Source organism: Camelus dromedarius, unplaced genomic scaffold (genome assembly GCF_036321535.1).
Source record: "Camelus dromedarius isolate mCamDro1 unplaced genomic scaffold, mCamDro1.pat HAP1_SCAFFOLD_114, whole genome shotgun sequence".
Lineage (NCBI taxonomy): Eukaryota > Metazoa > Chordata > Mammalia > Artiodactyla > Camelidae > Camelus > Camelus dromedarius.
Window position 1 is genome coordinate 6,764,212 of NW_026989787.1, and position 21,644 is coordinate 6,785,855.

Below are 21,644 nucleotides of genomic sequence, written 5' to 3' on the forward strand. Positions count from 1 at the left end.
AGGGAGAGGAAGTTTGTGCTGAAAAACCAAGATGGAGTGAGTGTCTCCCCTTATATATATAGGTAGGCCAGTGTCACTAACCCATAAACTAGGTGTTACCAACAGGGTAGTTGAAGGACGGCTTCCACAGACAATCAGATCCCAGAATGGAAAATGTGTAGAACCGATCATTCATCTAGCACAAAGGACAAGGGTATATCTAGAAACACTTACCCTGATTTCTCAGCATGTTTCCTGAAGACAGTTTCAAGGTAACGGCAGTTTGTGATTGAAAACCGTGTTGGAGCGAGTGACTCCACTTTTATATACAGGTAGGCCAGTGCACCTAACCCAGAAACTCTGTGTTCTCAACAAGGTAGGTGAAGGACAGCTTCCACACACATTAGGATCCCATAATGGAACATATGCAGGAGCATTCTGTAATTTAGCAGAAAGGGCAAAATTACATTGAGAACACTTGCCTTGATTTCTCAGCATGTTTCCTAGAGCAGGTTTCAAGGAAAAGGCAGTATGCCCTGGAAAACAGAGCTGGAATATGTCCTGCCATATATATATAGGCTTGTGTCCACAACCTAGGAACAGTGTGTTCCAAACAAGGTAGTTGAAGGACGGTTTCTAAACACATTCAGATCCCAGAATGGAACATATGCTAAAGAGTTTATTCATCTAGCACAAAGGGCAAGGATATATCTAGAAACACTTATCCTGATTTCTCAGCATGTTTCCTATTGATGGTTTCAGTGTAAAGGCAGTTTGTGCTCAAAAACCATGTTGGAGCAAGTGAATCTGCTTATATATATATAGGCAGGCAAGTGCCCCTAAACCAGAAATTCTGTGTTCCCAACAAGGTTGTTGAAGGACGGCTTCCACACACATTTGGATACCAGAATGGAACATGTGGAAACGTTCATTCATCTAGCACAAAAGACAAGGGTACATCTACAAACACTTACCCTGAATTCTCATTATGTTTCCTCAAGCCGTTTCAAGGTAAAGGCAGATTGCTCTGGAAAACTAAGTTGGAGCATGTGCCTCCCATTATATATAAAGTTAGGACAGACCCCCTAACCCAGAAACTCTGTTTTCCCAACATGGTAATTACATGACAGCATCCACACACATTGGGATGTCGGAATGCAACATGTTGAGTTGTGTTCATTTATCTAGCACAAAGAACAAGGGTTCATCTAGAAACACATACCCTGGTTTCTCTGCATGTTTCCTCCAGCTGATTTCAAAGTAAAAGCCGTTTGCTTTGGATAACAGTTGGAGAGAGTGCCTCCCTTATATGTACAGGTGGGCCAGTGCCACTAACCGAGAAACTTTGTGTTCATAAAAATGCAGTTGAAGGAAGGCTTCCATACACAGATGAATCTCAGAATATTACATGTGAAGAAGCGTTCATTCACGTATCACAAAAGAAAAGGGTACATCTAGAAGCAATTACCCTCATTTCTCAGCATGTTTCCTGAAGCTGGTTTCAAAGTAAAGCCAGTTTGCTCTGTAAAGCCGAGTTGGAGCTAGTGACTCCCCTTTTATATATAGGCAGGCCAGTGCCACTAACCAAGAAATTCTGTGCTCAGAACAAGGTATGTGAATGAAGGATTCGACACACATTTGGATACCAGAATGAATCATGTAGGGAAGCGTTCATTCACCGAGCACAAAAGGCAAGATTACATCTAGAAACACTTACCCTTTCTCATCATGTTCCTTGAGCTGGTTTCAAGGTAAAGGCAGTTTGTGCTGGAATACCGAGTTGGAGTGTGTTCTTCACTTATATATAAAGTTTGGCTAGTTCCACTAACCCAGAAACTATTTTCACAAAAGTGTAGGTGAAAGACTGCTTCTACACACTTTCAGATCCCAGAATGGAACAAGTGGAGAAGCGTTCATTCTTGCAGCAGAAAGGGCGTGGACATATCTAGAAACACCCTGAATTCTCAACATGGTTCCTAGAGAGGGTTTCAAAGTAAACGCAATTTTGCTGGAAAACTAAGTTGGAGAGAGTCACTCCCCTTTTTACATACAGAGGTAGGCCAGTGCCTCTAAACCAGAAACTCTGTGTTCTGAACAAGGTAGGTGAAGGTTGCCTTACACACACACATTCGGATGCTAGAATGGAACATGTGGAGAAGCTTTCTTTCAGCTAGCACAAAGGGCAAATGTACATCTAGAAACAAGTACCTTGACTTCTCAGCATGCTTCCTAGAGTGGGTTTCAAGGTAAAGGCAGTTTGCTCTGGAAAACCAAGTTAGAGTGAGTGCCTCCCCTTCTATAAATAGGTAGGCCAATGCAACTAACTGAAAAACACTGCATTCAGAATAAAGTAGGTGAAAGGCTGCTTCCAAACACAGTCTGATCCCAGAACTAAAGATGTGCAGAAGTGTTCATTCATCAAGCAGAAAGTGCAAGAGTACCTCTAGAAACCCCTACCCTGATTTTTCAGCATGTTTTCTAGGGATGGTTTCAATGTAAACACAGTTTGTGCTGGAAAACCGAGTTGGAGTGATTCACTCCACTTTTATTACAGGTAGACCATTACCCCTAACCCAGAAACCCTTTTTTCCCAACAAGGTAGGTGAAGGGTGGCTTACACATACATTTGGATCCCAGAATGTGACAGGTGGAGAAGCATTCATTGAGCTAGCACAAAGGGCAAGAGTACTTCTGAAAATACTAACCATGATTTCTCAGCATATTTCTTAGAGCAGGTTTCAAGGTAAAGGCTTTTGCACTGGAAAACCAAGTTGGAGCGATTGTCTCCCCTTACATATATAGGTAGGCCAGTGTCACTAACCGAAAAACTGTTTGCTACAAACAACACAGGTGAAGAATGACTTCCACACACATTTGGATCCCAAAATGGAACATTAGGTGAATTGTTCATTCATCTAGCACAAAGGGAAATGGTACATCTAGAAAGAGTTACCCTGATTTCTCAGCATGCTTTCTACACTCAGTTTCAAGGTACAGGCAGTTTGCAATGGAAAACTGAGTTGGAGTGAGTACCTCATATAATATACATAAGTTGGCCAGTGCCCCTAACCGAGAACCTCTGTGTTCCCAACAAGCTAAGTAAAGGACAGCTTCCACACACATTCAGTTCCCAGAATGGAACATGTGGAGAAGCATTCATTCATCTAGCACAAAGGGCAAGTGTACATCTGGAAACACTTACCCTCATTTCTAAGCATGTTGTCTAGAGTAGGTTTCAAGGTAAAGGCAGTTTGCACTGGAAAACTGAGTTGGAGCATGTGCCTCCCCTAATATATATAGGTAGGCCAGTGCCCCTAAACCAGGAACTCTGTTTTCGGATCAAGGTATGTGAATCACGGTTTCTGCACACATTAGGATCACAGAAGCATTCTTTCATTCTAGTAGAGTGGGCAAGGTTACACGTGGAAATACTTTGCCTGATTTCTCAGCATGTTTCATCGAGCCAGTTTCAAGGTAGGGGCTGTTTGCGCTGGAAAATTGAGTTGGAGTGAGTGCCTCCTCATATATATAAGTAGCCTAGTGCCCTTAATACAGAAACTCTGTGTTCTGAACAAGGTATGTGAGGAGGGCTTGCACACACATTCGAATGTCAGAATGGAAAATGTGGAGAAACATTCATTTATCTAGCACAGAGAGCAAGTGTACATCTAGAAACAATTACCCTGATTTCTCAGCATGTTTCCTATAGTCAGTTTCAAGGTAAAGGCAGTTTGTGCTAATAAATGACTTGGAGTGAGGCTCTCCCCTAATATATATAGGTAGGCCATTGACTCTAACCCAGTAACTCTGTGTTCACAACAAGGTTTGTGAAGGTTGGCTTACGCACACATTCGGATCCCAGAATGGAACATGACGAGAAGCATTGTCTAACGTAGCTCAAAATGGAAAGATATATCTTGAAATACATACCCTGCTTCTCAGAATGGTTCCTTGAGCCGGTTTCAATGTAAAGGCAGTTTGTGCCGGTAAGTCGAGTTGGATCAAGAGCCTTCCCTTATATATACAGTTTGGCCAGTGCCCCTATCCCAGAAACTCCATGTTAACAACAAGGTAGGTGAAGGACTGCTTCCACACAAATTAGAAACTTAAAATGGAACATGTGAAGAAGCGTTCATTCATCTAGCACAAGGGGCAGGTGTACATCTAGAAACCCTTATCCTGATTGCTCAGCATTTTTCCTGGAGCAGGTTTCAAGAGAAAGGCAATTTGTGCTGGAAAACCGATTTGGAGAGAGTGCATACTCATAGGTATGTAAGTAGAGCTTTTCCCCAACCACAGACAGTCTGTGTTCCCAACAAGCTAGGTGAAGGATGGCTTCCAAACACATTCGGATCCTAGAATGGATCATGTGAAGAGGTGTTCATTTGTCTTGAATACAGGGCATAGGTATAACTAGAAACACTTACTATGATTTCTCAGCATTTTGCCTAGTGACATTTCCAAGGGAAAGGCAGTTTGTGCTGGAAAACAGAGAAGGAATGAGTGACTCCAAACAGGTATGTAAGTAGTGTAGTTCCCCTATCACAGAAACTCTGTTCCCAACAAGCAAGTCGTAGATGGCATTCACACACATTCAAATTCCAGAGTGGAGCATGTGGAGATGCGTTCATTCATCTATCGTACAGGTAATGGTTATATCTAGAAAAACATACTCTGATTTCTCAATATGTTTCATAGAGCCGATATCAAAGGAATGCCCATTTGTCCTGGAAAACTGACTTCGGTCCAGTGCCTGCCCACATATATGTAAATGGCTTTGCTCTCCTTACCCAGAAACTCTGGGTTCCCAACAGGCTAGTTGAAAGATTGCTTCAAAACATGTTGGGAACTAACATTGGAGTATGTGGGTATGAGTTAATTCAACTAGCATACATGGCATGGGTATATCTAGAAACACTTATCTGATTTCTCAGCATCTTTCCTAGAGCCGTTTTCAAGGGAAAGGCAATTTGCACAGGAAAACCGAGTTGGAGTATGTGCATTCATATAGATTTGTAAGAAGTGTAAATCCCTGAACACAGAAATCTGTGTTCCCAACAATCCAGATGAAGGACGTCTTCCACAAACATTCAGATCCCAGAATGAACCATGTGGAGATGCCTTCATTCATCTAGCATACAGGGCATGAGTCCATGTAGAAACACTCTCTGAATTCTCAGCGTTTATCCTAAAGCCAGTATTAATGGAAAGACAGTTTGCACTGAAAAACCGAGTTGCAGCGTGTGCCTACCCATAAATATATAAGTAGTGTAATTCCCCTAAGACAGAAACTCCATGTCCCCAACAAGCTAGGTGAAGGACGGCTTCCACATACATTCGGATCCGAGTGGAGTATGTGGAGAGACACTCCTTCATCTAGCATACAGGGCATGAATATGTCTAGAAACACTTACTCTGATATCTCTGCAAGTTTCATACAGCCAGTTTCAAGTGAAATGTATTTTGTGCTGGAAAACACAGTTGGAGCCAGTTCCTTCCCATAGATATGTAGGTAGATTACTTCCCCTAGAAGAGAAACTGTGATCCCAGCAATCTAGGTGAAGGATGGCTTCCACACACATTCTGATCCCAGAAAGTAGTATTTGGAGAGGCGTTCATTCATCTAGCATACAGGGCATGGGTATATCTAGAAACACTCAGCATGTTCCCTAGAGCTGGGTTCAGGGGAAATGCAGTTTGCACTGGAAAACTGAGTTGTAGCGGGTGCCTCCACATAGGTATGTAAGTAGCACAGTTCCCCTAATACAGAATCTCTGTGTTACCAACAAGCTAGGTGAAGGACAGCTTCCAAATACATAGGGATCTAAGAATGGAATATGTGGGGAGGCATTCATTCAACTAGCATACATCACATGGGTATATCTAGAAACACTTACTCTCATTTCTCAGCATCTTTCATAGAGCCGTTTTCAAGGGAAAGGTGGTTTGCAATGGAAAACTGAGTGGAGCGAGTGCCTTTCCATACTAATATAAGTAGTGTAGATATCCTAACCAATAAACTATATGTTACCAACAATCTAGGTAAAGAACTACTACCACACACTTTCGAATCCCAGAATGGAGCATGTGGAAAGGCATTCATTCATGTAGCATACAGGGTATGAGTACATCTAGAAACACTTACTCTGAATTCTCAGCATGTTTCTTAGAGCCAGTTTCAAGGGAAAGATAGTTTGCACTGGAAAACCGAGTTGGAGTGAGTGCTTCCCCATAGATATGTAAGTAGCATAGTTTCCCTAAGCCAGAAACTCTGTGTTCCCAACAAGAAAGGTGAAGGATGGCTTCCAAATATATAGGGAACTAAGAATGAAGTATGTGGGGAGGCGTTTATTCAACTAGCATACATCACATGGGTATAACTAGAAACACTTACTCTCATTTCTCAGCATCCTTCATAGAGCCGTTTTCAGGGAAAGGCAGTTTGTGATGGAAAACTGAGTGGAGGGAGTGCCTCTCCATAGGTATGTAAGTAGTGGAGTTCCCCTAAGATAGAAACTCTGTATTGCAAACAAGCTAGGTGAAGGATGGCTTCCACACACGTTCAGATCCCAGAATGGAGCATGTGGAAAGGCATTCATTTATGTAGCTTTCAAAGTATGAATATATCTAGAAACACTTACTCTGATTTACCAGCATGATTCCTAAACCCGATTTCAAAGGAAAGGCATTTTGCACTGGAAAACTGATGTGGAGCCAGTGCCTCCCCATAGGTATGAATATAGCTGAGTTCTCCTAACACAGAAACTCTGTGTTCCCAACAAGCTCAGTGAAGGAAATCTTCCACAGCCATACAGATCCCAGAATGGAGCACGGCAAGATCAATTCATTCATCTAGCATACAGGTCATGGGGACATGTAGGAATACTTACTCTGACCGTTCATCATGTTTTCTAAAACAGGTTTCAAGGGAAAGGCTGTTTGCATTGGAAAACCTGGTTGGATCAAGTGCATGCCCATAGGTATATAAGTAGCCTAGTTCCCATAACACAGAATGTATATGTTCACAACAAGCTAGGTGAAGGACAGCTTCCACACACATTCGGATCCCAAAATGGAGCATGTGGAGAAGCGTTCATTCATCTAGTATACATGGCATGGGTACATCTAGAAACACTGATTTCTCAGCATGTTTCCAAGAGCCGGTTTAAAAGGAAGGGAAGTTTGCCCTGGAAAAACGAGTTGGATAATTTTCTCCTCATTGATATGAAAGCAGTGTAGATCCCCTAACACAGGAACTTAGAGTTCTCAATAATTTAGATGAAGAACAGCTGCCACACATATTCGGATCCCAGAATGGAGCATGTAGAGAGGCGTTCATTCATCTATCATACATTTAATTGTTATATCTAGAAACACATACTCTGATAACTCAAGATGCTTCTTAGAGCCGATGTCAAAGGAAAGGTCGTTTGCCCTGGAAAACTGAGTTCGAACGAGTTCCTACCCACAGATATGTAAGTGGCGTTGTTACCCTAACACAGAAACTCTGTGTTCCCAACAAGTTAGGTGCAGGGTTGTTTCCAAACATATTGCAATCTAAGAATAGAGGATGTGGGGAGGCATTCATTCAAATAGCATACATGGCATAGTTATATATACAAACAATTACTCTGATTTCTGTGCATCTGTCCTAGAGCCAGTTTCAAGGGAAAGACACTTTGTGCTGGAAAACCGAGTTGAAGCAACTGCCTCTCTATAGGTATGTAAGTAGCGTAGTACCCCTTACACAGAAACTCTGTGTTACCAACAAGTTATGTGAAGGATGGCTTCCACACACATTCAGATCGCAGAAGAGAGCATGTGGAGAGACCTTCATTCATCTAGGATACAGGGCATGGGTACAAGTAGGAACAATTACCTTGAAATCTCAGCATGTTTCCTTATGCTGGGTTAAGAGAAAGACAGTTTGCGCTGGGAAAAATAGTTGCGGGGTGCCTAAACAATGGTATGTAAGTAGCGTAGTTCCCCTAACCCAGAATCTATGTTTTCCCAACAAGCTAGGTGAAGGATGGCTTCTTCAAATACTCGGATACCATAATGGAGCATGTGGAGAGGTGTTCATTCATCCAGTGTATAGAGAATGTGTACATCTAGAAACACTTACTATGACTTCTCAGCATGTTCCCTAGTGTCAGTTTTAAGAGAAAAGCATTTTGTGCTGGAACACCAAGTTGGGGCGAGTGAATACCCATAGGTATGCAAGTAGTGTAGATAACCTAGCCCAGAAACTCTGTGTTACCAACAATCTAGGTGGAGGACAGCATCCACACACATTCAGATCCCACAATGGAGCATGTGGAGATGTGTTCTTACATCTAGCATACAGGGCATGGGCAAATCCAGAAACCCTTACTCTGATTTCTCAGCATGTTTCCTGGAGCCAGTTTCAAGGGAAAGGCAATTTCAATTGGAAAACCAAGCTGGAGTGAGTGCATGCCCATAGGTGTGTAAGTAGCATAGATGCCCTAGCCCAGTAACTCTGTGTTCCCAACAAGCTAAGTGAAAGATGGCGTCCACACACTTTCAGATCCCAGAATGGAGCATGTGGACAGGCGTTCATTAATCTAACCTACAGGAAATGGTTATCTCTAAAACACATACTCTGATTTCTCAGCATGTTTCCTAGAGCAGTTTTCAAGTTTAAGGCAGTTTGTGCAGGAATACCGAGTTAGAGTGAGTGCCTCCCCATATATATGTAAGTAGTTCAGTCCCCTAACACAGAAACTCTCTGTTCCCTACAAGAAAGGTGAAGAATGGCTTCTACACACATTCGGATTGCAGAAAGAAACATGCAGAGAGGCATTCATTCATTAAGCATACATTTCTTGGGTATATCTAGAAACATATAAACTGATTTCTCCGCATGTTTCCTAGTGCCTTTCTTAAAGGACAGGCAGTTTGCCCTGGAAAACTGAGTTCAAGCAAGTGCTTCCCCATAGATATTTATGTGGCATTTTTCCTGTAACACAGAAAATCTTTGTTCTCAAAAAGCTAGGTGAACTATGGCTTCCAAACACATTTGTGTCCCATTACGGAGCATGTGGAAATGCGTTCTTACATCTAGCATACAGGGCACGAGTATTTCTAGAAACAATTACTCTGATTTCTCCGCATGTTTCCTAGGCCCGATTTCCAAGAAAGGAGTTTTATGCTGGAAAACAGACTTGGTGTCAGTGCCTCATCATTGATAGGAATGTAGCTTAGTTCTCCTAACACAGAAACTCTGTGTCCCCAACAAGCTAGGTGAAGGAGGTCTTCCACATTCATACACATCCCAGAATGGAGCATGGGGAGAGCCATTGAATCATCTAGCATAAACAGCATGGGTACATGTAGAATCACTTACAATGAATTTTCAGTATGTTTTCTAGAACAGGTTATAAGGGAAAGGCACTTTGGCTGTAAAACTGAGATTGGTCAGTGCATGCCTATAGATATATAAGTAGCATAGTTTTCATAACCGGAATCTCCATGTTGCCAACAAGCTAAGAGAAGGATGGCTTCCACAAACATGCAGACTCTAAAATAAAGCATGTGGAGAGGCATTGATTCATCTAGCTTACAGATGCATATAGATGCAGCAAAGCCTCTCTACTTCTTCCATTCTCAGATCTGAATGTGTGTGGAAGCCTTTCTTCAAATACTTGTTGGGAACACAATTTCTCCTTCAGGGATATAACACTACTTCCATATCTATTGGGAGGCACTCTCTCCAACTCGGTTTTCTAATGCAAAATGCATTTCCTTGCAAACTGGCTCTTGGTAACATGTGGAGAAATCAAAGTAAGTGTTGTGAGATGTACCCAGCCCCTGATGCTAGATGCAGCAACGCCTCTATCCTTGTTCCATTCTCAGATCTGAATGTGTGAGGAAGCCGTCCTTGACCTTCCTTGTTGGGAACACAGAGTTTCTGTTTGCGGGGAAGTACACTACTTCCATGTGTATTGGGGGATACATGCTCTAACTGCTTTTACAGCAGAAACTGCCTTTTCTTGCAAACCAGCTCTATGAAACATGCTGAGAGATCACAGTCAGTGTTTCTAGATGTCCCCCAGCCCTTAATTCTAGATGCAGCAATGCCACTCTCCCTGTTCCATTCTCAGATATGAATGTGTGTTGCAGCTGTCCTTCAACTAGCTTGTTGGGAACACAGACTTACTGTTTGAGAGGAAACATGCTAATTACATATCTATTGGGAGGCATTCGCTCCAACTCGGCTTTCCATTGCAAACTGCCTTTTGTTGCCAACATGTTCTAGGAAAAATGTTGAGAGATCACAGTCATTCTTACTTGGTGTCACCCAGCCCTTAATGCTAGATGCAACAACGCCTCTGTCCTTGTTCCATTCTCAAATCTGAATGTGTATGGAAGCAGCCCTTCACCTACCTTGTTGGGAACATAGACATTCTGCTTCAGGTGAGCTATGCTACTTACATATCTATGGGGAGGCCCTCGCTCCAACTCATGTTTCCAGTAGAAACTTCCTTTCCTTACAAGCCAGCTGTAGGATACATGCTGGTAGATCACATACATTGTTTCTAGATGTTCCCCAACCCTTGATTCTAGATGCAGCAAAGACTCTCTGCTTGTTCCATTCTCACATCTGAATGTGTGTGGAAGCCGTCCTTCACCTATCTTGTTGGGAACATAGATATTTTGCTTAAGGTGAACTACACTATTTACATATATATGGGGAGGCACTCGCTCCAACTCGGTTTTCCAGTGAAAACTGTCTTTCCTTGTAAACTGGCACTAGGAAACATGCTGAGAAATTACAGTCATTCTTCCTACATGTCCCACAGCCCTTGATGCTTGATGCAGCAATGCCTCTCTCCTTGTTCCATTCTCAGATCTGAATGTGTATGGAAGCCGTCCTTCACTTACCTTGTTGGGAACACAGAGTTTCTGCTTAAGGGGAACTATGCAACTTACATATCTCTTGATAGGCACTCGCTCATACTCGGCTTTCCCATGCAAGTGGCCTTTCCTTGTAAAGCGGATCTAGGAAAAATGCTAGAAGATCACAGTCAGTGTTTCTAGATGTTCCCAATCCCTTGATGCTAGATGCAGCAACGTCTCTCTCCTTGTTGCATTCTCAGATCAGAATGTGTGTGGAAGTCATCTTTCACATACTTGTTGGAAACAGAGAGTTTCTGCTTGAGAGGAACTACACTACTTACATAGCTTTGGGGAGGCACTCTATCCAACACAGTTTTCCAGCAAACTGCCTTTCCTTGCAAACCGGCTCTAGGAAACATGCTGATATATCTGAGTCAATGTTTCTAGATGTCCCCCAATCCTTGGTCTAGATGCAGCAACGCCTCTCTCCTTGTTCCATTCTCAGATCTGAATGTGTTGGAAGCCTTCCTTCACCTTCCTTGTTGGGAATGCAGATTTTCGGTTTGCAGGAAACTATGTGACTTACGTAACTATTCAAAGGGACTCACTCCTACCTGGTTTTCCAGCGCAAAATACTTTCCTTGCAATCCAGATCCAGGATACATGCTGAGAGTCAAAGTCAGTATTTCTTGCTGTCCTCCAGCCCTTGATGTTAAATGCAGAAACACCTCTCTTCTAGTTCATTCTCGGGTTTGAGTGTGTGAGGTAGAATTCCTTCAGCTACCTTGTAGGAAACAAAATTTTCTGCTTTAGGGAAAATATGTGACTTAATTATCTATGGGGAAGCCATCACTGGAAATCGATTTTCAGTCCAAACTACCTTTCCTTGCAAACTGGCTCTAAGAAACATGCTGATATATCAGAGTCAGTGTTTCTAGATGTCCCGCAGCCCTCGAAGCTAGATGCAGCAACGCCTGTTTTCTTGTTCCATTCTCAGATCTGAATGTGTGTGGAAGCCAGCCTTCACATACTTTGTGGGAACACAGAGTTTCTGCTCCAGGGGTACTACGTGACTTACATACCTATTGGGAAGCCCTCACTGCAACTCGATTTTTCACTGAAAACTGCCTTTCCTCTTAAACCAGCTCTAGGAAACATGATAGATCACAGATAATGTTTCTAGATGTCCCTAAGCCCTTGATGCTAGATGCAGCAACACCTCTCTCTGTTCCATTCTCTGACCTGAATGTGTTTTGTAGCTGTCCTTCAGCTATCTAGTTGGGAACACAGAGTTTCTACTTGAGGGGGACTACATGACATACATATCTAGAGGGAGACCTTCGCTCAAACTTGCATTTCCAACGGAAACTGCCTTTCCTTCCAAACTGGCTCTAGGAAACATCCTGAGAGATCGCAGTCAGTGTTTCTACATGTCCCTCAGCCCTTGATGCTAGATGCTGCAATGCCTCCCTCCTTGTTCCATTCTCAGATCTGAATGTGTGCGGAAGCTGTCCTTCACCTACCTTTTTTGGAACACAGAGTTTCTGCAAGAGGGGAAGTACTCCACTTAAATATTTGTTGTGAGGTTCTGGCTGCAACTTTGTTTTCTTGTGCAAACTGCCTTTCTTGGAAACAGGCTCTAGGAAACATGCAGAAAGATCACAATCAGTGTTTCTAGATGTCTTTCAGCCCTTGATGCTAGATGCAGCATTGCCTCTCTCCTTGTTCCATTCTCAGATCTGAATGTGTGTGGGAGCCGTCCTTCCCTTACCTTTTGTGAACACTGAGTTTCTGTTTGAGGGGAACTATGCTACTTACATACGTATGGGTAGGCACTTGCTCAAACTCGCTCTTCTAGTGTATACTGCCTTTAATTGGCAACCGGCATTAGGAAACAAATTGAGAAATCACAATCAGTGATTCTGGATATCCACTCGCCCTTGATGTTAGATGGAGCAAAGCCTCTCTCCTTGTTCAATTCTGAGATCTGAATGTGTGTGGAAGCCGTCCTTCACCTACCTTGTTGGGAATATCAACTTTCTTTTTGAAGTGAACTACACTACTTTAATATCTATGGGGAGGCACTCGCTCCAACTCAGTTTTCCATTGCAAACTGCCTTTTCTTGAAAACCAGGTTTAAGTAACATGCTGAGAAATCACAGTCAGTGTTTCTAGATGTCTCCCAGTCCTTGATTCTAGATGCAGCAATGCCTCTCTCCTTGTTCCATTTTCAGCTCTGAGTGTGATTGGAGTCCTTCCTTCACCTACCTTGTTGGGAACAGCGAGATTCTGCCTGAGGGGTACTATTCTACTTACAAATCTATTGGAAGACACTCGCTCCAACTCTGCTTTCCATTGCAAACTGCCTTTCCTTGCAAACAGGCTCTAGGAAAATTGCTGAGCATTCACAGACATTGTTTCTTGGTGTCACCAAGCACTTAATGCTACATGCAGCAATGCCTCTCTCCTTGTTCTATTTTCAGATCAGAATGTGTGTGGAAGTCGTTCTTCCCCTACCTTGTTGGGAACACAGAGTTTCTGATTGAGGTAATCTGCGCTACTTATGTATCAAAAGGGAGGCAATCTCTCCAACACCGTTTTCAAGCAAACTGCCTTTCCTTGCAAGCTGGCTCTAGGAAACATGCTGAGATATCACAGTCAGTGTTTCTAGATGTCCCCAAGCCCTTGATGCTAGATGCAGCAATGCCTCTCTCCTTGTTCCATTCTCAGATCACAGTGTGTGTGGAAGCCATCCTTCACCTACCTTCTTTGGAACACAGAGTTTCTGCATGAGGGGAAGTATGCTAAGTACATATCTATGGGGAGTCACTCACTCCAGCTCGTTTTTCCAATGCAAACTGCCTTTCTTTGAAAACCGTCTCTAGAAAACATGCAGAGAAATTACAGTCAGTGTTTCTAGATGCCCCCTAGCCCTTGAAGCAAGATACAGCAACGCTTCCCTCCTTTTTCCATTGTTAGAGATAAATATATGTGAAAGCCATCGACCAACTACCTTGTTGGGATCACTGAATGTTTGCTTGAGTGGAGCAATGCTACTTACATATCAATGGTGAAGCACTCTCTCCAAGTTAGATTTCAAGTGCAAACTGCCTTTCCTTGGTAACTGGCTCAAGGAAACATGTAGAGATATCACAATCAGAGTTCCAGATGTCCCCTAGCACTTGGTGCTAGATGCAGTAACACCTCCCTCCTTGTTCCATTCTCAGATCTCAATGTGTGTGGAAGTCGTCCTTCACCTACCTTGTTGGGAACAAAGATTTTCTGCTTTAGGGGCACTAGAATTCTTGCATATATATGGGAAGACACTCACTCCTACTTAGTTGTCATTGCAAACTGCCTTTCTTTACAAACCAGCTCAAGGAAATATGCAGAGATCACAGCCACTGTTTCTAGCTATCTGCCAGCCCTTGATGCTTGACGCAGCAACAGCTCTTTTCTTTTATCATTCTCAGATCGGTATGTGTGTGGAAGCTGGCCTTTCCATACTTTGTTGGGAACACAGAGGTTCTGTTTAAGGGGAACTACGTGACTTACATATCTATGGGGAAGCCCTTGCTGCAACTTGATTTTTCACTGCAAACTGCCTTTCCTTGCAAACCGGCTCTAGGAAACATGGTGATATATCAGACAGTGTTTCTAGATGTCCCTAAGACCTTGATGCTAGATGCAGCAACACCACTCTCCTTATTAGATTCTCAGATCTGAATTTGTGTGGAAGACGTCCTTCCCTTACCTTGTTTCGAATACTGAGCTTCTGCTTGAGGGGATCTATGCTACTTACATATGTATGGGCAGGCACTTGCTCAAACTCGTTGTTCTGGCATATACTGCCTTTCCTTGGGAACCGGCATTAGGAAACATATTTAGAAATCACAGTCAGTGATTCTGAATATCTGCTCACACTTGATGCTAGATGGAGCAATGCCTCTTTCAATGTTCCATTCTCAGATCTGTGTGTGTGGAAGTCGTCCTTCACCTTCCTTGTAGGGAACATTGTGTTTTGGCTTGCGTGGAACTATTCTACTTACATATCTACTCAAATGGATTCACGTCTACTCTTTTTTCCAGCACAAAATGCCTTTCCTTGCAATCCAGCTCAAGGATACATGCTGAGAAATCACAGTTATTATTTCTAGATATCCCCCATCCCTGATGTTAGATGTAACAACGTCTCTCTCCTTGTTCCATTATCAGATATGATTGTGTGTGGAAACCGTCCTTCACCTACCTTGTTTGGAACACAGAGTTTCTACCTGAGGGGAAGTATGCTACTTACATGTTTATAGGGAGGTTCTAGCTCCAACTTAGTTTTCTTGCACAAACTGCCTTTTCTTGGAAACAGGCTCAAGGAAACATGCTGATAGATCACAGTCAGTGTTTCTAGATGACCTCCAGCCCTTTGTGCAAAATGCAGCAAAGCCTCTCTCACTGTTCCATTCTCAGATTTGAGTGTGTGAGGAAGCCATCCTTCATCTAACTTGTTGGGAACACAGAGTTTCTGTTTGAGTGGAAGAACATGGTTTACATATCTATGGGGAGGCCCTCGCTTCAACTTAGTTTTTTAGCACAAACTGCCTTTCCTTCCAAACCAGCTCTAGTAAACATGATGAGAAATCACAGTGAGTGTTTCCAGATGACCCGCAGCCCTTGATGCTGGATGGAGCAACACCTCGCTCCTTGTTTAATTCTCAGATCAGAATGTGTGTTGAAGCAGTCCTTCACCTACCTTCTTGGGAACACAGAGTTTCTACTTGAGGGGAACTACGCTACTTACATATGCAAGGGGGGGCCCTCACTCCAACTCGGTTTTCCAGTGCAAACTGCCTTTCCTTACAATACAGCTCTAGGAAACATGCTGAGAAATCACAGTATGTGTGACTAGATATTCCCCAGCCATTGATACTACATGCAGCAATGCCTCTCTTCTTGTTCCATTCTCAGATCTGAATATGTGTGGAAATCGTCCTTATCCTACCTTGTTGGGAACACATAGTTTCTGCTTGAGGGGAACAAAGCAACTTACATTTCTACAGGAAGAAGCTCCTCCTACTTGTTTTCCCAGCACAAACTGCCTTTCCTTGCAAAGTGACTCTAAGAAACATCTGAGAAATCACAGTCACTGTTTATAGATGATGCCCAGCCCTTGATGCTAGGTGCAGCAATGCCTCTGTTCTTGTTCCATTCTCAGATCTGAATGTGTGTGGAAGCAATCCTTCACCTACCTTGTTTGTAATACCGAATTTTTGATGAGAGGGAACTATGCTACTTACATATCTATAGGGAGGCACTCCAGCTCGACTTTCCAGTGCACACTGACTTTACTTGGAAACCGGCTGAAGGAAACACTTTATTAAATCAGTGTCATTGTTTCTACTTGTACCCAGGTCCTTTATGCTGAATGAATATGCCACTCTCCACATTCTCATATCTGAGATCTCAATGTGTGTGGAAGCTGTCCTTCAGGTTGTTTATTTTTAACACAGTGTTCCTGGGTTAACTGAACTACGCTACATAAATATCTGTGAGTAGGCACTTGCTGGTACTCAGTTTTCCAGCACAAACTGCCTTTCCCTGCAAACCAACTCTAGGAAACATGTTGAGGGATCAGAGTAACTATTACTAGATGTACACATGCCCTTTATGATAGAAGAAAGAAAGTCTCTCCACATGCTCCATTTTGGCATCTGAATATGTGTGGAAGCCTTCCTTCAACTACTTTGTTTGGAACATAGGTGTTCTGTGTTAGGGGAATTACACTACTTACCTATATATTGGGAGGCACTCGCTCCAACTAGGTTTTCTAATGCAAATGGCCTATCCCTTGAAACAGCTGTAGGAAATATGCTGAGAAATCAGACTGTTTCTAGTATACCCATGCCTTTTATGCTAGATGAAAGAACGGCATTCCACATGCTCCATTCTGGGATCCAAATGAGTGTGGAAGCCTTCCTTCATATAGCTTGTTGGGAACAGAGTTGTTCTGTGTTCTGGGAACTGCACAACTTAAATATCTATGGGGAGGCATTTATTTTAATACTTATATCCAGAGCAAACAGCCATTCCCTTTAAAAAGGTTCTAGGAAACACGCTGAGAAATCACAGTAAGTTTTTCTAGATGTAACCATGCTCTTTATGCTAGATGAAATAGCGCCTCTCCACATGCACCATTTGGGATCTGAATGTGTGTGGAAGCTGCTCTCAAAAGATTGTTGGTCACACAGGTGTTCTGTGTTAAAGGAACTATGCTACTTACTTATTTATGGGGAGGGACTTGCTCCAACTAGTTTTTCCTGTGCAAGCTTCCTTTCCCTTGAAAACAGCCCTAGGAAACATGCTGAGAAATCAGAGTACGTTTTTCTAGATATACCCATGCTTTTTATGCTAGATGAGAGAATGGATATCCCCATGCTCCATTCTCGAATCCTAATGTGTGTGGAAGTCGTCCTTCATCCAGCTTTTTGGGAATACCAGGTTTTTATGTTACGGGAAGTATTCTACTTAATTATCTATGGGGAGGCACTAGCTCCAATATTGTTTTCCATTGCCAACTGCCTTTCCGTTGAAACTGACTCTAGGAAACATGATGAAATATCAGAGAATTTGTTTCTAGATGTACCCAAGTGCTTTATAGTGGATGAAAGAATGCCTCTCCACATTCTCCATTCTGCGATCTGAATCTGCGTGGATGTCCTGCTAAATTAGTTTGTTTGGAACACATGTGTTTTGTTTTATGGGAACTACGCTACTTACCTATCGATGAGGAGGCACTTGCTCCAAGACGGTTTTCCAGGCAAACTGCCTTTCCCGTGGAACCAACTGTAGGAAAGATGCTGAGAAATAAGTGTAAGTATTTCTAGATGTAACTATGCCCTTTATGCTAGATGAAAGAAAGCCTCTCCATTTGCTCCATACTGGGATCCGAATGTGTGTGGAAGCCACCCTTCAACTAGCTTGTTGGAAAAACAGGTGTTCTGTGTTAGGGGAACTAAGCTACTTACATATCTATTGGGAGACACTCGCTCCAACTCGGTTTTGAATTGCAAACTGCCTTTCCCTTGAGACCGGCTGTGAGAAACATGCTGAGAAATCAGAGTAAGTGTTTGTAGATATACCCATGCCTTTTATGCTAGATGAAAGAATGCTTCTCCACATCTCCATTCTGGGATATGAATATGTGTGGAAGCCTTCCTTCAAATAGTTTGTTGCGAACACAGTGTTTTGAAGTTTGCCGAACTACGCTACTTACATATGTATGCCGTGGCAATCACTCCAACTCGGTTTTCAAGTGCAAACTGCCTTTCCTTTAAAACTGGTTCTAGGAAACAGGCTGAGAATTCAGAGTGTATATAGCTGTACAGATGTCCTTTGTGCTAGATGAAAGAATGCCAGTCTACAAGTTCCTTATTTGGTTCGGAATATGTGTGCAAGCCATCCTTCACATAGCTTGTTCAGAACACATAGTTTCTGTGTTAAAGTAACTACATTACATTAATACATATGGGGATGCAGGAGCTCCAACTGTTTTCCAGCACACACTGCTGTTCCATTGAACCCTGCTCTAGGAAACTTGCTGAGAAATCTGAGTGTTTGTGTTAGATGTACCCAAGCCCTTTGTGCAAGATGAATGAACACTTCTCCACAAGTTCTATTCTGGGATCCAAATGTGGGTGTAAGGCCTCCTTCACCCAGCTTGTTATGAACACATAGTTCCTGTGTTGTGGGAACTACTCTACTTACAAACCTATATGGAGGCACTTGCTCCAACTCTGTTTTCCAGGCAAACTGCCTTTCCCTCGAAACCTGCTCTAGGAAACATGCTGAGAAATAAAAGTGTTTCTAGATGTATACATTCCCTTTCTGCTAGATGAATTAACGCCTCACCACATGTTCCATTCTGGAATACGAATGTCTGTGGAAGCTGTCCATCAACTATCTGGTTGGGAACACAGAGATTCTGAGTTAGGGGAACTACACAAGTTATATACGTATGGGGAGGCAATAGCTCCAACTCGGTTTTCCAGGAAAAACTGCCTTTCCCTTGAAACCGGCTCCAGGAAACATGCTGAGAATTCAGAGTGTTTCTAAATGTACATATGCCTTTCAGCTAGATGAATGAACGCTTCTCCACATGTTCCATTCTGGGAACCGAATGTTGGGAAAACTTCCTTAATCTAGCTTGTTGGAAAACCATAGTTACTGTATTAAGGGAACAATGTTACTTAGAGACCAATTGGGAGGCAATCACTCCTACATAGTTTTCCAGGTCAAAATTCCTTTCCCTTGAAACCGGCTCAAGGAAACATGCTGGGAAATCAGAATAATGGTTTTTAAATCTAATCATGCCCTTTAAGCTACATGAATGAACGCCTCTCCACATGTTTCTATCTGGGATCCCAGTGTGTGTGGAAGCTGTCCTTCACTTAGCTTGTTGGGAAAACATATTTTCTGTGTTAGTGGAGCTTTGCAACTTACAAACGTATGGGGAATCACACATTCCAGCTTGGTTTTCCAGAGTAAACTGCCTGTCCTTTTAACCCAGCTCTGGGAAACACGCTGAGAAATCAGAGTAATTGTTTCTAGCCGTACCCATGCCATTTGAGCTAGAAGAAAGAACTCTTCTCCACATGTTCCATTCTGGTATCTGAATATGTGTGGAAGACTTCTTTAACCAAGCTTGATGGGAACACATTGTTTCTGTGTTGGAGGAACTCTCTACCTACAGATTGATAGGAGGCACTCGCTCCAAAATAGTTTTCCTGCTCAAAGTACCTTTGTCTTGAAACAGGCCCTATGAAACATGCTAAGAATTCAGAGTCATTGTTTCTAAATGTACCAATCCTCTAAATGCTAGATGAACTTTATGCCTCTCTACATGTTCCATTCTGAGATCCAAATGTGTATGTAAGCTATTCTTCAACTAGTTTGTTGGGAACACTGAGTTTCTGTGTTAGAGGAATACTCTATTTACAAATCAATACGGAGGCACTCAGTCCAACTCAGTTTTCCAGCGCTGTCTTCTTTCCCTTGAAACTGCTTCGAGGAAACATGTGGAGAGTTAAGACTAACTGTATCTTTAGATACCTATGCCCTTTATGCTAGAAGAAAGAACGAATCTCCACATGCTCCATTCTGGGATCCTAATGTGTGTGAAAGCTATCCTTCATCTAGCTTGCTTTGAACACAGGGTTTCTGTGGCATGAGAACTACACTACTTACATATCCATGGGGAGGCACTTGTTCCTACTCGGTTTTCCAGTGCAAACTGCCTTTCCCTTGAAACTGGCTGTAGTAAACATGCTGAGAGATCAGAAGAATTATTTCTAGATGTACTCATTCCCTTTATGCAAGCTGAAAGATCACCTGTCCCCATGCTCCATTCTGGGATCCAAATGTGTGTGGAAGCCATCCCTCAGAGTTTTGGGAACACTGGGTTTCTGTGTTAGGGGAATTATTCTAGTTACATATCTAAGGGGATGCAATCACTCTAACACAATTTTCCAGGGCAAAGTGCCAGTCCCTTGAAACCGGCTCTAGGAAACATGCTGAGAAATCACAGAAAGTTTTTCTAGATGTACCCATGCCCTTTATGCTCCATGAAAGAACACCTCCCCACATTGTACATTTGGGATTCTAATGTATATGCAAGCTGTCCTTCATCTAGCTTGCTTTGGACACAGGGTTTCTGTTTGATGAGAACTATGCTATTTACATATCCATCAAGAGGTGCTTGCTTCTAATCAGTTTTCTGGAGCAAACTGCCTTTCCTTTGAAACCGGCTGTCGGAAACATGCTGAGAAATCAGAGAATTTATTGCTAGATGTACCCATACTCTTTATGCTAAATGAAAGAACTCCTCTCCACATGCTTCATTGTGGGATACGAATGTGTGTGGAAGTTGGCCTTAAACTAGCTTGTTTGGAACACAGGAATTCTGTGTTAGGGGAACTATGCAACTTACCTATCTTTCAGGAGGCAATTGCTCCAAATTGGATTTCCAGTGCAAAGTGACTTTCCCTTGAAACCAACTCTAGGAAACATGCTGAGAAAGCAGAGTAAGTGTTCATATAAGATATCCTTCCCCTAGCTAGTGGGTAACACGGGGTTTTTGGGTTAGCAGAACAATGCTACTTACATATCTTTGGGAAAGCACTGTTTCCAGCTCGGTTTTCCAGCACAAACTGCCTGTGCCTTGAAACCGCCTCTAGGAAACATGCTGAGAAAACAGAGTAAGTGTTTCTAGATGTACCCATGTCCTTTATGTTAGGTGAAAGAATGCCTCTCTGCATGCTCCATTCTGGGATCTGTATGTGTCTGGAAGTCTTCCTTCAAATAGCTTGTTGGGAACACAGGTGTCCTGTGTTAGAGGAACTATGCAAGTGACCTATCTGGAGGCACTCACTCCAAATCTGTTTTTCAGTGCGAACTGCCTTTCTCTTAAAATTGGCTCTAGGAAACATGCTGAGTTATCAGATAAGTGTTTCTAGATGTACCTATGCCTTTTATGCTAGATGAAAGAGTGCCTCTCCACATGCTCCATATAGGGATCCGAATGTGTGTGGCTATAGGAAAAAAAGCTGAGAAATATGGGTAAGTGTTAGAAACACTTGCCCTTTAGGCTACCTGAATGAATTCTTCTCCACATATCCATTCTGGGATCCAATGTGTGTGCACTCCGTCCTTCATCTAACTTGTAGGGAACACAGATTCTGTATTAGGGAGACAGGCCTACCCATATATATAAGGGGAAGCACTAGCTCCAACTCGGTTTTCCAATGCAAGCTACC

At 42.7% G+C, this 21,644-nt stretch overlaps 1 protein-coding gene; it reads left to right on the top strand.

Annotated features, from left to right (window-relative positions):
* Window positions 1–21,644, top strand: part of LOC135320670 (actin-related protein 3B-like) — an 876,522-nt gene that overhangs the window by 291,123 nt on the left and 563,755 nt on the right.